Below are 16904 nucleotides of genomic sequence, written 5' to 3'. Positions count from 1 at the left end.
AGTGGGTGCATCAGGGTTACTAAGGTAAGGAGAATGCAGAAAGCCCTTCTTTTCTCATACGACTTTTAGAGATTGTTGGATGCATTGACTGCTGTCACCACTGCCATTGCTATTGAGGCTATAGTATCTCTGCAATGGTGGGGAGAAGTTAGGAAGAAAAATGGTTATCAAGTGAAGCAGAGGGTCTGACTGCTTTGTCAGTAAAGGGTAAATACTGATTTAGGTGTTGGAAAGCAGCATGTATTTAATGAAATAATGTTTTCATCCTTAGAAAAATAAAGGAATTCTTGAAAATAATTAAGGGGAGGCATTTATGCCCCTACTGGAACTGCAGTCTGGTCTTTGGAAAAAAATAATTAGAAATTACAGACAGAAATGACACAGTTCCATTTAATTCTCCATACCTGTGCAAACCTAGTCTCTAGGTAGGTACATCTCTCCTCTTTGACCCTCGCCAAGCACAACCTACACAACTCTAAGACAGGTTTCTAATCTTCCCTCAGCCTGCCATGCCATGCATGAGGGTTTTGTGCAGCATTTTGGGGGTGATCCCATCAGCGCCCCTTGACCAGAGCAGTGCCGAGTTGCATTTCAGCAAACTGGTCTCATAGAAATGCTGCCTTTCTTATGGGAGCACTCAAGGAAACATAACCCTGGCTTTTCTCAAATATCATATAAGGTAAGTTGTTATATGGCACATAATTACATACATTAAACATTACTGGGAAAGGAAGAATTGTTGGGGCATAAGAGAGCCCATCTTTTTAAAGTGCTGCTCAAGGCAGCAGTACTATGCCATGTAACACATTTTCGTTTAGATCACTGACTGTTAGAAAAATGCCTTTCAAAAACAGTGCAATTGGAGATCTGAACAATAAAATCAGAGTAAATAATGAAGGGTAGGACTGGGGAGAGAGGGGAAAAAATAGCATTATATCACCGGACACCCATGACACTGGGTTTGTGCAGTATCATGGTGTTTGTCTCTGTCTCTACCTTTGCTCTCCCTGCAATATTGTGGGGTATGGCCATTCCTGATGTTATAGCCTGTCCAGGGTTTTGCATGTGCTCCCAGTCCCTGAAGAGAGGAGGTGGCAGGCAGAAGCAAAGTGGCTGCTCCTAGGTGGTGGCAGATGTTAGAGAGGAGAGCTGGACACCGGCAGGACAGGTGTGTGGAGAAGGCCTTTTCCATGGATGAGCCTCCACTCTTGCCCCTCCCTGACTGCAGTGCCCCTTGTCTTTCCTCCCACACACCTCTGGCCACCCTGGGATCCTGCCTGCAGCCTGCAGTCTCTTTCCTTTTGCCAATTTCCTTGCCTGCAGCCCTTTGCTTCTCATTGCTGGGAAAATGCCCTCTGAGAGAGAGTGACTCACAGCAGACCATGATAATTCCAAGCATTTTTACTCAAATAACTGCTACTTTGTCCAAAGATACAAAGCAGGAAAAGAGGTTAAATGCCTAAAGGGCTGCTCGTTTAAGTCTTCATTAAAAGTATGTAGCTTTCCTCATGAAATGTGGACGTATCTGACAGCCTCAGACTGACCCCACAGTCTCAAAATCTCACAGACTTGGCTGTGAGAGCAGCTCCTTGGCAACTTAATTAAAATCCAAATCCTTTTTCTGTGGAGGAAGCTTGTGATCTTCTTCTGCCTTAGGAAAATGAGCTGTTTAATTATAGCTGACAGCTGAAAATAGTATCTTTCTAACCAATGGTTAGAATGGGTTGCTGTTCCCTGCCTCAGAAAAGCTTATTTAGAAATGTCTTATACCTGTCTGTTTTTTTCCACTTCTATATCTGGGCAGGCCTTGGAGCCAGCTATGTGTTAGGATGACACATGAAGCAGATAAACCACACAGTTTATAGATCTCCTCTGTTTCACAGATACATAGAGTAAATGGTTTCTGTTCAAGCAAATGTGAGAGCAGGAACTTTGCTCCAAGACATGAGGCCAGATGTACCAATCCCTGCAGAGCTGTGCAAGCAGAGAAACTGCAGAGGTACCTCTCCCCCATCCTTGCATGAAAACTTGGTAGAATCCTCTGGCAGCATCATGGGCTGCCAGGCCTTTCCCTGGCCACCCCTTCAGTTACACCAACCTCCTTGTGGGAGCTGCTGTGGCTGAGGTGGGACTGATGGGAAACACTCCTTTGAGAGCTGATAGTGGTTTCTGTGAAGGTTTTTACAGCATATTGCAGTTTTATCTGATTTTTCCATGAGTGGGGTGTCTCCAAAATGCATGTCAGAACATTAGCTGCATCCCAAGTGATCTAGGAACATATATGCCTCATGACACTTAAATGACACATGTCTTTCCTAAGGAAGGTAGAAAAGGGGCTTTCCTATATTATAAGACATTATGTTCTGGCTGTGGTGACTCTCAGGGATTGCTTCTGCTGCTTCAAAGAAAGGGAGAAGGGATGAACCACCCCAGCTTTGCTCTCCATACCAAATTCCCTTCCTGGGCAAGGCTACAGACAGCTGCCGGCTCTTGGTGTACAATTTCCAACAGCCATCTGCTGTACAGATCATGCACATCGTGTGTTCTGCCTGTGCATCAGCACAGCCAGTTCCATTTACTCTGAGCCTGCAAGTGTTTTAACTAACATAGTGGTAGTTTTAGCACTCTTGGTTAAGCTCATGTGCAATGACCGCTTGTCATGAACAAACAATGAACAAATTGTTTTGGTGGTAACATCTTGTTGGACAGCCAAGGTGCCTGTAGCAGCTTACAGAACTTGTCTAAAGTTGCTGTGCTTGAGCTGCTGAGATACCTGAGGTTTCAGGCCAGCACAAAGACATTAGAATACATAGGCAATAAAAATGGTTTTAATGTCCCAGATATTGTTATTGTTCAGCTCTCCTAGAGATTTGTGTAATAAAATCATTAAACGTTAAGGGTTTGGAATGGACCTTAAAGACCACCTAGTCCCAGCCTCCCCTGACATGGGAAGGGACAACTTCCTCTAAATCAGTTTATTGAAGGCCTTGTCTAGCCTGGCTTTGAACCCTTCCAGAATTGGAATATTGCCAATCTACCTGAGCAACCTGCTCCAGTGTCTAACCATCGTCACTGTAAAGAATTTCTTCCTATATAGTTACTTCACTGCATTAAGAAATCCCATAAATGCTCAAAGCTTTCAAATTAAATCGATGTCAAATGTTTTAAAAGTTGGTCCACTCAGAACAAAATGCATCACTGAACTTTAAAATGTGGTACGTTCTTTGTTTTGTATTATGTTTTGCTGCCTCCTTTCCTGCTTTACTATTCTTTCAGAATATCTGCCAAAGAATTCGCTTAGCACTTAACACCATCTGCTCTCCCAGTTCTCTTGGTTGTAGAAGGTGAATGTCTGTAAGTTATTTGTATTTAACTGCTCCACCTATTTCATTGATTAAACAGACTATTTTGATTTGGCACACAAATGCTAAGGGAAGATTTCATTTAAGAAACTGAGATATTTGTCCTTAGTTTCCACAGCAAAGCAATGTTATTAGGACACTAAATTAAATATAGACTTTGAAATCTCAGCTTTGCTTATTACATTGCTTTCTGTGATGGCTCCATTGAAGATGGTGGAAACATTCCTACTAAAGCAGAGAGATTTGGGTTAGGACATGAATTGTGGGCATCATCATAGAAGTTAAGAAGAGCAGTATTGTCCTTGGAGCTGAGAAAGCAAGTGTCCTGGGCTGCACCAAAAGCAGTGTGGGCAGAAGGGCGAGGGAAAGGATTCTGTCCCTCTGCTCTGCTCTGGTGGGATCCCACCTGGACTGCTGCATCCAGCTCTGGGGCCACTGACAAAAGGAGGATATGGGCCTGTTGAAGTGGGTCCAAAGGTGGCCATGAAGGTGATCAAAGGACTGAAGCAGCTTTCCTACAGAGACAGGCTGAGAGAGCTGAGGTTGTTCAGTCTAGAGAAGAGTAGGTTCTGGGGAGACTTTAGAGCCCTTTCTGGTGGGATTTTTTCTCTATCATTATACTCCTTTGCAAAATATTTTCCTTTTGTGGCTGTATGTGAAAGTAGTCCTGGATATCAGAATGTTGAGAGAACATTTCGATCCAAGATTTCTGCAGACCTTGGCTCCCAGGCTGCTACTTCCATTCCTGCCAAATAGCCCCTCATTCACACCCCAGGGAAATGTTGTTTGAATATTCTGACTTTTTGCTCAGAAAAGTAAATGTAGCTTTCCTAAGGACAAAGAGGCTCTGCAAATTGAGCCTGTCTGGATCTGAAACAATGATCATGTGGTAAATCTAAATGCTCCCAACAAAACCACATTCATTATTAGCTGGAGCTAATGTAGTGGAGTTGAATCAAACCCCTTATACACTCCTGTTAAAATCAGCTGGCTCTAATCTTGCATGGACAAAACCTGAAACCTCATTTAGTATCTGATCATATTAAGAATACTTATTCTGGGGGGATCCAATGCAGCATAAAGTGAAGGAGAAGTGAGGTATACTCAAAATATTTCCACTGGTCTGGCTGGTAACAGTAATGGCAAAGATGACTCATGAAGTAAGAGACAAGAAACTCAGGTCACAAATGTCATAGCCCTTTATTTTGCAGTCAGAGTAAGAGCCTTTTCCTGCTGTTTAGTCCCAATGTCTGCACTCACTTTTTAAATACAGATAATTGCTTGAGGCAGATTCTCCCCCACCCCCTGACTGGTAGTCTAGACTCAATTCATCAGGAGTACAAAGATGAATGAGATACATTCAAGTTGCTGCAGCTTAGAGAAATGTCTTCTGTGGTTAAAATGAGGATGTCTGCTTTTGGGGAGATTGTTCTGAGGTAGCACAGATGCAGTTGTGAAACTGATTATATATTTTGTTCATAGTTCACCCCTAATCATTTATTATATACAATTATTCTAAAAACTGGAGCTGTACTGGGAAGTATATCTGTCCCAAAGGTTTTTAACTATCCTATGAGTTTATGGAAGGATGGATAATGTTATCCCTCTAGCAAGAATGTCATGGTTACAATACTTATGTTAGCAAAGATAGCACAGCAGAACAACAGACCTTTCAATCTACCACGACCTCAAATTAATTTTCCTTATTTGAACTTCTGTGCCATAGACATCACCACAGTGATTTAGTACCTATGTGAAGAATATTATGTATTAACCAGTGACAACTAGAAGTTCGACAAAAGACTAAACCAAGGAGGAAAAAAAAGCACAACAGTATGCCCTCCTTAAATTTTCTATATTTTAAAATTTCCTTGAGAATGCACAAAAATATTTAAAATCTACTTTTCTTTTTCACTTTTCCTTTGGGGAAATGCTGGGGAATTTTGGGGAATGCTGCCATATAATATTTTTGTCCCTAGAATTAATAGAAAAAACTCAATAGTTAGTTTTGATAATATGTGCAGAATTCCTGTGTTGAGTGGCTTCTCACAGTATAGAAACATGACTTCAAGACTGTTATTTCACTGTAAACTCATTTTAGAATAAAGGATAGGGTAACAACTACAGATTTGATGAGCCTCACACTGAAAATATGAAGTGAACATGATGGTCTTACATACTATATTTTGGGATTTTTGCAACCTTCCAAACCAGTACATGATCCCTTAACAGAGTAGTTCTTAGTAATTTTGTACCAAAACCTCTGCTGAACATGAAAATTTCACAGATGCACAATAGATATTGACTATCTGCATTACATAAGGCTATGTAATGATAAGTCTAAGAGAAGACTCATAAGTCTAGAGAAGATTATTAAACTCAGTAGGCACCTGCCTTTAAATGTGAACATTTATGGGTTTGCAGAGAAAAACATGGTGTGATTTATCCAAAATCAACTAGAACTCTCACAGAGGATTCCTGGGCATGATCTAAAATGTGAGATGAGCCAGACATTCCCCCCAGCAGACAACTGGGATGTGGTCACACACATTTGGTTTTGACAATAAGGACACCAGCCTGTATCTGTTGGCCTTATGGGTCAAAGAGGGGCTCTGGCATTGTTTAGTTCATCAGTATAGAAGACAGCCATGGAACAGCACTCAGTAGTGCATCACAGTTTTTCAGACTGTCCTGGTTAAAAGGATCTTAATGTTTTTGGCCTGTCATCCAAGAGCATCTCACTTAGGGGATGTGACTCTACAGTGTGTGTTCAAGGGCTAACAGCAGTTGTGACCAATGGTAGACACCAAGTGACTGTTCCCACAAACAGAATTCAGTATTCTCATCTGCGGAAAGCCATGATGAAGGGGGTTCCTCTGTTCATTTCCCCTGTTGGAGTCAAGAGGCACTGGGAAATATGGTATTTGTGACCCTGAAGACCAGGGATTCACAGGAGTGGGGCTGGACAGTGCTGCACAGTACTGGCTCAGTCTATTTCCCCTGGGATAAACAAGAACAGCAGGAAACCTTCCTTTCCCCAGCTCCTTCTGTAAGTCACTCAAAGTAAAAAGTTTCCCTGGTCCCTCTGAAGTCAATCCCTTTTCATCGTAACAGCTCCCAGCTGCCCATTTTTTGCAGGGTTTTAACCTCCAGTTCATTTGAGCACCTCTGAAGGATTGTTAAAGGAAATGTTAAATACTTCTGTTCTTGCCTCTGAGTTACTCTTAGTGGAGTCTCTGCGAACTCCGTGGGAACATGGCTGGCAGCGTTCACTCTTGTCTCCAGCCTGATGAGATTGCAGCCAGCAGTGCTGGAGCTGGTGCAGGAGGCAGGCTCATGTTTTTATCCTGTCAATATAGCAGCCAGTGTTGGTTGTGCTTGATTGATTTTAAGAGCAGCAAATTACTGTGCATTTTTAATGATGCTGCTTCTCTTTCTGAGACAGTAATAAATCAGCTTTTGAAAAGGGTACAATAGTTTGCTTTCTGATACTGCTGAGATTCAGAAACCTGTGGTAGTACAAATGTGCAGGGGGAAATTGCATCTTACCCACCTGTGGTGCTTATATCCTTAAATTAAATGGTTGGGTAGGAGCAGCTGAGGATTTATAATAAATATGAGCAAACTTCATATTTTAAGACACAATAATGAGAAATGATAGTAATAATTATCAGAGTCCCATGTCTCATTAATTACTGTCTCCAGTAAATTCTCTGGAATTAAAGAGAAAGAACCCAAAATCCTAGAATCATTTTTCTTATACAATACTAGATATCCTCCTGAAAAAAAAAGGTATAGAAATCAGGAAAATTATTTATAGATGGGTATTTGAGTTTGGAAATATAGTGCACAAAGAGTCTGGATGTAGGTAATTTAGAGGAAAAAAACCTCAAGTCCTCATACAGTTTCTTTAATGTTAACTGCCCTTCCCTGGTTTTCCTGCATCCTGGCATTGCAGCCCCTCTGGATAGCTGCTGCCCTCAGTTTCTCTGCCTGCACACAGGTCGTTTCTTTCCCCAGGCCACAGCAGGGCCAAGGAGGGAAGACAGGGGTGGTTGGACCTGTTTGCTCATTCCCTGCTCTTCCTATACAGAGAATAACTTGGTCCTTAGAGCCACCAGCAGAATGTGGTTTCCATTAACAGATCTGTGACACTGGCACTAGGATGAGTGATTACTCATGAGGGATGAGAGGAAGAGGAAGGTGACTGGGTAATAAGACAAAGTAATTATTTGCTGCTTCATTATGAGAAGTTCAGGGTTTTTTAATGTTCTCCTACTCAAGCAAGCAAAAAAAAGGTTCTTGCCTCTAAATCACTGAACCCTATGTTAAAACGTTATGTTTTGTCTTAACCGTGTCTCCATAGTCAGTGTTTATAGATATTCCAGGTTTCAGCAGCTGTTTGTTTTGGTTTCTTATCACTCATTGCCATATGATTTCTCTCTTCTACCACTCTCCACACACAGATCCTTTCTGAAGGCCATGTCTCTTGAGATACACACTGGAAGTTTGCCTACAGACCATTTCATGCCCAGGAGAGGACCAATGACTAGGTGCTGTGTGAAGGCAGCATTGTGGCTCCCCTTTCTACTGTGCATTCTCTGTTCAGGCATCAGCTTTCACAAGGGGGACCCTCCTGAGGACAGGGGTCCTTCAGCCTTTGGCCATGTTTAAGAGCCTCTGGCTCAGCTTTCTAGGGTTTGAAATGGGGTGGTGGGCAACTGCCTGCATGCAGACACTTTCTGAGGAATAAATAATGCTGTAGGAATGAGAGAGATGCCCCTGCCTTGTGCATTAGCAGATTGCCTGCATCTTTTACATCTGGGAATTAGCAGCTTCTCCTGATTTTGACATCCTCACACTTTTCCCCTGCCTTTTTCTGGGATATTTTTCTTCATGTGCTTGTCCACTAGCCCATGCTGCAGATGTTGCACTTAGTTCTCAGCTAAAGGTTTTCATATCTAGGCTTCCCAAATCCTAGAGGAACAGCTTCCTGATGGAAGGGGCACCACATGGTGATCAATGACAAAAGCTACCTGGAGATCTCTGCCACCAAAACTCATGAAGCTCAATAGGAGGAGGGACAAAAGAGACTTGCTTCTTTGAAGAGGCTTAAAATGATATGCCTTAAAATAGCATGCATTAGGAGAGAATGAATTTTAGTAGTGGGAGGATGGCTTTCCTTAGAGATGATGACATTCTCTTTTGGTCCAAAACAACTGAATTGGGAATTGTCAGCAGCAATTTAACTTAAGCATCACTTTCGTTGAAGAATTCTGTGGCTTTGCATAGGAGGAATCCTAAGACCTAGGGAAGTTGTAAGCTTTGGGGCAAACTTAGAATTAAAATTTAAATCTTTAAGTGACCAAACTTGGATGAGGGCAACTCCATCCCAGTGCTTCAGCACGATGGAGAGTCACTGATGTCACCTGTGCAGTCAGCTTGGGCACCAAGCTTCAAATTGCACAAATCATGAGTGGCTGCAGCATGCAGCTGGTCTATGCACTGCTGCAAAAGTCCAGTTCTGCTGTTATATGCATCAGGAAGTGCTTCAGTGGGATAACCCACTAAAACAAGCACTGTCTGCCAGTCTAGCCAGGAACAGACCTTGAGCCCATGTCCAAAGGAGATGCAGCAAAGAGACCCTAAACCTCCTCTTCTGGGAGGGGCCTGAGTATCTCTGTTCTGCTCTGTGCTTCATAATCCTTCAGATTTTGTCTCTCAATGATCTACTCTCAATAACTCATCACAAATCACCAAACTATGTCCCAGGAAAAATTATGCACTTTACCATTTCTTTAACAAATACAGCTTTATTTAGAATGGAGAGGATTATATTGCTATGCAGTTTTAGAATGATAAATCGCAGGATATTAAAAGATTCTTCAAGGAATGCAAACAATAGAGAACTTAATTATTGCTCAGCGTGTCACTGTAATATTACGGAACAATTTGAAATTCAACTTGCCTGGCTAGGTTTATTTTAAGTCTGACATTTTCAGTCTTAACTTTCACTTTCTGAGTCTCTTTTTCACATGTGACAACACATCAATCTATTTTCTAACAGTTCTAAGATTAAAATAATCTCTCTTAATCTGAATTTTTTTTCTGCCTTATTTTATATTGGGAAAAAGATTTATCTGCACATTCAGCATGGCACAGAAAATCTGATTATATAGGAGACAAATTCAGACCAGCAGCATCTGTAATCTATGCATCTTTCTTGTCATAAATAAAGCTACCTCAACAATCTCAAAGAACAATCTTGCAATGAAAAATGCTGTTTAATTGAAACACTGTTTTATGGGAACAAATGGATTTCTCTAAAACTTTCCTTGAAGAGAAGCCAAAACATTTCATTGCAACTTTATTAGTGCATTAAGATACTAGACTGCAATCTCGACTACTAGAGTGAAATGTTCAGTCATAACAGAAATATATTTCCTGTTAAGTTTGTAGCATTTTCCCTGCAATGTAAAATCGAAAGGGATATATTTAGAATAGATTTTTTCCACTGATCCCAGATACACTTTGTTTTTTTTCTTCCTTAAGAAATTTCAAAATATCCCTTGTCATGATGTGGAACAATTTGTGAGTATTGGGGCATTCTCTGCTGAAAAGACACTCTTATTGTTGTGTCCCTTCATCTGAAGGACAGGCAGCCAGAGGCAGCAGACAGACACACACCTGGTGCATTGCAGTAGTGCCAGAGACCCCTTTCCCAGGCACAGACCCTTGTCTGCTGCAGTCAGCATCTTCTATGGCTGTAGAGCTCCAGCTGAGACTTGTACCATCAAAGCTGAGAGTGACATACTCCTGAGGAAGGGCTTACACCCTCGTCAGTCTGAATGGCTCATGTCTGTTACTGGATACAGCTCCATCCTCTGTGCCCTGTCCAAAAACATCTGGGTAGACTTTATCTCACCCAGCCTTCTTCCAATATCAGTGTGCAACAGTCATTCTTGATATGTTGGTGGAGAGAAGCAAACATTTCCAGAGATTGATCATTCAAAAGCACAGGGCTGGATCTCTCCCACAACTGCTGTTTCTTAGTCCCTGACTAAAGATCATGAGCTGAAGTTTCAGAAATCCCTGGAATTTGGTTAGCTGCACTAAGGGACGTCAGTTTTTTTTCACAGCCCACATCTGTGAAGTGATGTCACCCCCAAAAGCACTTGTGAAGAATTAGAAAGTTTCAGAAGTCTGAGTTACAGCATGATCACAAGGATGTTGGGTCAAGCAAAGAGGCAATCTTTGATGAAAGGGGTGGGCACGACTCCATGGCACGGGCTTGAACAGGAGTTTCCTGAACTGGCTCTTTCATTGAAAGGCTCATCATATTCCACTGTGTCCTCAAGGGAGAGGTTCTGATACAGAAAATCTGTAAGCATTTGTGTAACTTTAGGCATATAATTCAGGTACGTAACACTTCTCCTCTGCATTGAGTAGAGGTGGTACCAGTCAGTAGTGCTGGCAGTGGTCGGGCACATAAATGACACAACATAAATGTTGTGCCCTGTGGGAGACCATCATGGATGGAGATGCAGTTGAGTGTTCTCTGCCTGATCTGCTAACAAAGCACTTCACTTCTCCCTACAGCATGTGCTCTTTCAGGGACTCCTGCAAATTCCCATCAGGCTTGAAGAAAAATTAGGAAGACAAAAAGCTACAAACATCTTGATCTGAGGGGATGACGCAGGAGCATAAAGATCACAGCCCCTAAATATCTGCAGCTAGAAACTTTGCAAAGTGGTTTGAGGAGATTTCAATAGCACTTTATTAAAGGGAAATATCTGCTGAGATTTAAATCACCTCTGAGAGAGGAACACAAAGTACCAAACACACACATTAAAAATAAAGATATAGATGATCTTCAAGGCTCCATAACAGGAACAAAATGTCACTGCCATGTTTGCAAGTGGTTAGCTGTTGTATCCCAAGTTCTGTATTTTGGTTCATTAGATCTCATCTTCCCTTGTACTAAATGTCCAAGGCAGTCCCCCAGTGCCCCATGTCTGCAGCAGGCACATCCCTGGAGAGACAGAGGCCCTGAGTAGTATGGGAGGGGTGGTCTGTGTGTTGGTGGTCAGTCTTGCAGATGGAGCAGGTCACTTGTACAAGGCTGCTTTGGGACAAAGCCATGCCTCATATCCCCATGCTGGAGGAGAATGGGATGCCCTACACCAGCATGGCAGCCATCCCCACACTGAGGGCTTGTGCCCATGGTGCAGTGGAGGCAGCTCAGGGCAATTGTGTGACCCAGCTCTTCTCTGGCCCTGTGTGTCATCTCCTGTCTTTAATTGATGGTGGGAGTTTCCAAAGAAGTACAGAAATACATGAAGACATGAGCTGCATTTTCTCCTATTGGTGCTGAACTGCCTCTGAATTTAACTGCTTGCAGCAAAGAAGCTACAGCAGGAGGTTTAAGAGAGTTTGACTCCCTGAAAAAGCAGGGTTTATTGATTGTTTCCAACCTTACCAGTGCTGTCATGCTGCTATGTGACAGTGGCAAGGAAATTTATGCCTTCTCTTTTCTCTAACAATGGACACAGTATCTTCATAATAAAAGCAAATGGGATTTATCTCTCCTAGCCATCCACTTTTCTGCTGCAGTAGACCCAGCTTCTCCCTTGATTTTTGTAGCCCCTACCTCTGGTTTCCTCCCCTAGATGTAGAGAGACAAGATCTACTGCCTTTGCCCACCTACTCTTCCTCCTGGTTACAGGCATGGCTATTCAGGTTTCTGCTGGGATAGAATTAATTTTCTTTGCGGTGGCTGGTATGGAGCTGTGTTTTGGACTTGTGCTCAGCACAGGATTGATACTACAGAGATGCTTTTGTCATTGCTGAGCAGGGCTTGCACAGAGCCAAGGCCTTTTCTGCTTTTCTTACTATCACACTGGTGAGGAAGTTGGGGATGGTTGGGAGGAGATACAGCCAGGAGAGGTGACCCACATGGACCGAAGGGAGAGTCCATACCATGTGGCATCATGCTCAGTATATAAAATAAGGGGAAGAAGGATGAGGGGGGGGATGTTTGAAGTGCTTGTAATTTTCTTCCCGAGTCACTGTTATGAGTGATGGGACTCTGCTCTTCTGGAGATGGCTGACCTTGAAAAACATTATTTTAATTCACTGTTTTTTCTTTGCTTGTCTGCATGGCTTTTACTTTCCTTATTAAAGTTCCACCATCTCAACCCATGAGTTCTCCAGCTTTTACCCTTCTGATCCTCTCCCTGACCCTGCAGCTGGGGGAGTGAGTTAGTGAGTGGCTGTGTGGGGCTTGGCTGCTGGCTGGGGTTAAAGTATGATATGGTTCATTTATTTTATATGCACCTGAGTCACCAATGATCAGATGCTCTTCACAGTGAAAGCAACCAGAGTCAGCTGGCTTGAGGCTGTGGCAGCCCTTCCACTTCTGACACCAGCAAATTGCACTATTAGCAGCACCTTTTTTTCCCTATGCTCCAGGCTGAGTTTGAGGGGAACGTGGCTCAGCTCTTGATTTTATTCTGCTGTTCAATAAACTATTTTCTTTAAACAAGTTAAAAGAGGATGCTTTTCCCAAGATCTCATGAAATATTTATTTAGTGTTTGAAGCTCTTCATTAAGTAACAAAGGTCTCAATTTGGGAAAGCACAAAGTTTTCTGTAAAACCAAACCGAGCTTGCTAGCTGAATATTAAAAAGCAGGATGGGTGAATTAGTAACTAATTAATGCGTAATAAAACCCATATGAATCTAGAAGTAATTAGCCAATTGTTTTGATTCAGGAAACATTTGATTAATAGCCTCACTAGCTGCTCACTTTCCCAACTACATCAAAATTAACATAAATGGAAGTGACGTTCACATAAAATTAATAATTTAAATAATAAGAAATTCAGATTTTGTGGATGTTTTCATTGATGGCCTGAAACCACTGAATTTTAGTTTTCTGTGCCTGGAAAATCTGCAGTTATTTGACTAGGGCTAACTAAGCTCCTTAATTTACTTAAGTAACAAAAAGATACTAAAAACATTTGGCAGTGGCAAGAACTAAATGCTGAAGACATCACATTATAGTAAGACACAACTTTGTTCAAATGTTTCAGTGGCTGAAATTTCTGAGGGAGAGATGAGGGTTGAGGTATCAGCCCAGAGTGTACCTCCTCTGCTCCTGTGTGCCAGGCAGAGCCTGTGCCAAAGCTGGCTTGTCCTGTGCATGCACACAACCTTTGGATTGATGAAAAGCCTTTACTTGGTGGGAAAGTGCTCCATCTCCCTAGTCAACTTGGTGACCATCCTCTTGCAAGCAAATCCTTGCAAGCAAATTGCTCCAACAGGTCTATGTAATTCCCTGTAATGCAGCACAACAGGGAATAACACAGTCATCCATAATGGTTTTGCCATTACTATCTAGATTCAATAACAAACTAGATACAGGAACAATTAATGTTGAACTGCCTGGCTCGGGGAATGCTCTATAGGAGCCGGAATGTAGCAATGGGGGCTTCACCCAATTTCACCTGCTGTGAGTAGTAATGTGCCAGGGATGACCTAAGCTAACAGCTACCTTAGTTACAGACCAGTCTACTCTAATCTTGCATCTAGAAAACATACCATCACAAATGGTATGACAAATGGTTTCTGAGCTTTTCAGAAGTTCCATGTTCAATCATAAGCAAAGGTAAAAGAGCTGAAACTCTAGATTTGTGCTTCTTTTAAAAACTCTTTACAGTAGCTCTTTATTTTTATGTCACTGCTAGGAATGTAAGATACTCAGGTGCAGAGTAGTCAATAATGATGATGATGATTATAATAATAATAATTTACTTAGAAGTAAACAGAGATAGGATTGGATTCAGTTCAAGACTGAGGTGAGGACTTTTATGTGCCTGTGTATTGGTAGCTACAGGAGTCTGAAGTGCCTAAACAGCTTTTGTAGTCAAAATAGTCCTAGAGTGAGTTCAATTGTCTGAACCTATTCGTATTTGAAACTCCACATGACAGCTATGAGTTCTGCATTCCAACAGCCATGGACTTACAATGCAAGATAAAAGCTTCACTCATTTCCATAGATAAAGGTATCTGATGATCTGTTTGTCCCCTGCAGATCCTTAATTCCCAATGGACATAGGAATATAGCCCATTCATAATAAAAAAATCCATGACAACTGTTGTGATTCCAGGGGGTCTGAATATCCTTTTGGAAGCAGAAATTTTCCTTTGACCACAGGGCCAATATTTTCTTTTACCCAACAGTGCTGCTAGGGTGACCCAGCCCTGGCACAGGGAGGTTGTGGGGTCTCCATCCCTGGTGATAATCAAAAGCTATCGAGGCATGGTCCTGGACAACTGACTCTGTGTGGTCCTGCTTGAGCAGAGGGGTTAGACCAGGTGACCTCCAGACATCCCTTCCATCTTCAGGCAATGCAGTGATTCTGTGGTACTGTGCTCATCTTGAACTGGTCATATGGGTAACAAGGGGGCTTAGTTTTCTAAGATGACTATGCTCTGGAATTAAATCCAGTCAATATGATGTATATTTATATATAATTATACCTCTTAATGGAAATTCTTCAGGCCTGGGTACGAAAGCCATTTTGTCTTGGTGTTCACAGAACAATAGCATGGGTGCTGGAAAAGTGGTGGGGTGTGAAGAAAAAAGAACAGAAAAAATAAAAGACACTTATCTAGTAACACAGTTAATTTTTGCACTTTTTTAGGGCTGTTAAGTGTTGCTGCGTGCTGGAGAAGATAGAACAAGAACTGTACAAATATGAACTTGCCACAAAACCCCACTTCATCTCTAATCTGCAGCCAAAATTTATGTTCTAAATTATCTTCTTGGTAGATTATCAGCCTATAAAAATAATGTAGCTGGATAATCTGATAGAATGCTGCAAAGTGCTTAGTCTCACAGCCATTCTTATGGAAAACTAAGATGTTCTTTGACGTTAAGATAGTTAGGTTAACATGCAGCCTTTGCAGAAGCAAGGCACTGTGTTTGTTTTCTTTTTTTTTTAAATTTCACTGTAACTAGTGAGATAAAGATATAAAGGTTGCCTTGACTGCTGTACCAGAGTCCTATGCCTTGCCTTTGCTAGGATTTTGAGCTGTGACAGCTTCTTTGAAATGCCTCTCAGTCACAAAACCCTTTTTTCTCTTGCAGCAAAGACACAGAAAGTTTGCTTGTCATTCAAACAAGATATTACAGTTCCCTTTCCCCTTATATTGTTGTATTCTTTTATAATTTTTCATTGTCTAACACATTTTTTTCCAAAAGTTTTGGAACAGGTTTCATATCAGTGACTAATATATTCGGACACAGTGCCAAATTGCACTGAAAACATTGCTGAAATGGCAATGGCCTGTTAGAAATATGACATTGCTATATTATTTGCTCCTGAGTGAAGATGTTGTCTCTTCCACAGAATCCAAGTGTAAATGCTTTTTCCAATTGATATCCATTTGTAAATTCACTTTAAGCCCCCTTTGAATGTTGCAGGGTCTTCCATGGAAGAAGAGAAAGCTTTGGGAGAGCAGGGTTGACAGACCCCCCAAAAAATTAAAGTCATCCAAACCATGTATGAAGCCTTATTCTGGGGTCAGTCACATGTGAATAATTCCTTCAGCTTCTGTGGAATTAATCCTTCACTCAGCTAAGGAGAAAGGATAACAGTTAAAATCACAAATATTTATTCAATTGTGGTAGATTTGTGTGTGAAAAGCCACTTGTACAATAGAGCAGGACGATGATCCTACACTCTTTGAAGTGGTCCTGACCTTGAGTATTTGTTATCTCCCAGGGTCTCTCTTCACTGCTCTGCCATTTCATGCTTTGCTTAATGCCAAGGTGATAGCTTGCCTTTGGTTTGCCTTTGTTTGGAGGATATACTTTGTTTCCAAAATCAGAGGTAGAAAAAGAATTATATTTTGTCTAAAAGTCAGAGTGAGTTTTTGTTCTTTCATGCTGACACAATCTGCTAGATTTAAAATTTTATAGACTTGAAAAATGCTGAACACTCTCATTACAGCTGCAGATCAGCATTAAAAACAAGAAGTTATTTTTAGCAGCAAGACACCCTTGTCTTTATTCATATGTCTCTTCACTGGAATATTAAAGGGTAATTCACAATTCATGCATTTTGACATCTTGTTACTTTTATCTTAATTTTCTCTTCAAAGACAATGTCTCAAAATTTCAACATTAATGCTGTGCTGGATGTCCTTGGAAGTCACCCCGTTCTTAAATGGATTGGTCAGACTGGCTAAACGACAACTGGCAGTATATTAGTTGTTCACTTTCCATTCCTCACACACCCCAAATGCATGTTGACTGGAGCAAGGCTTTCGAATATGGAAAGTTCAGAGTTTTCCATGTAAAACACACCATTTGAGAAGGAACTCAAATTGTGCTGAGCACATCAAAATGCAGAGGTGTTGGGCAGCAAGAAAATGATTTAGAAGCCGTGTGCATAGCAGCCATCACTAATGCTGCTTTGTTTTAAAACTCATCTCATGCTATTTCCATGTCAGAAAAAGGGATGTTTGTTTACAA

This window comes from Cinclus cinclus, chromosome 3 (assembly GCF_963662255.1).
Source record: "Cinclus cinclus chromosome 3, bCinCin1.1, whole genome shotgun sequence".
NCBI classification, from domain to species: Eukaryota; Metazoa; Chordata; class Aves; order Passeriformes; family Cinclidae; genus Cinclus; species Cinclus cinclus.
Note: the sequence above shows the minus strand (reverse complement) of the source record.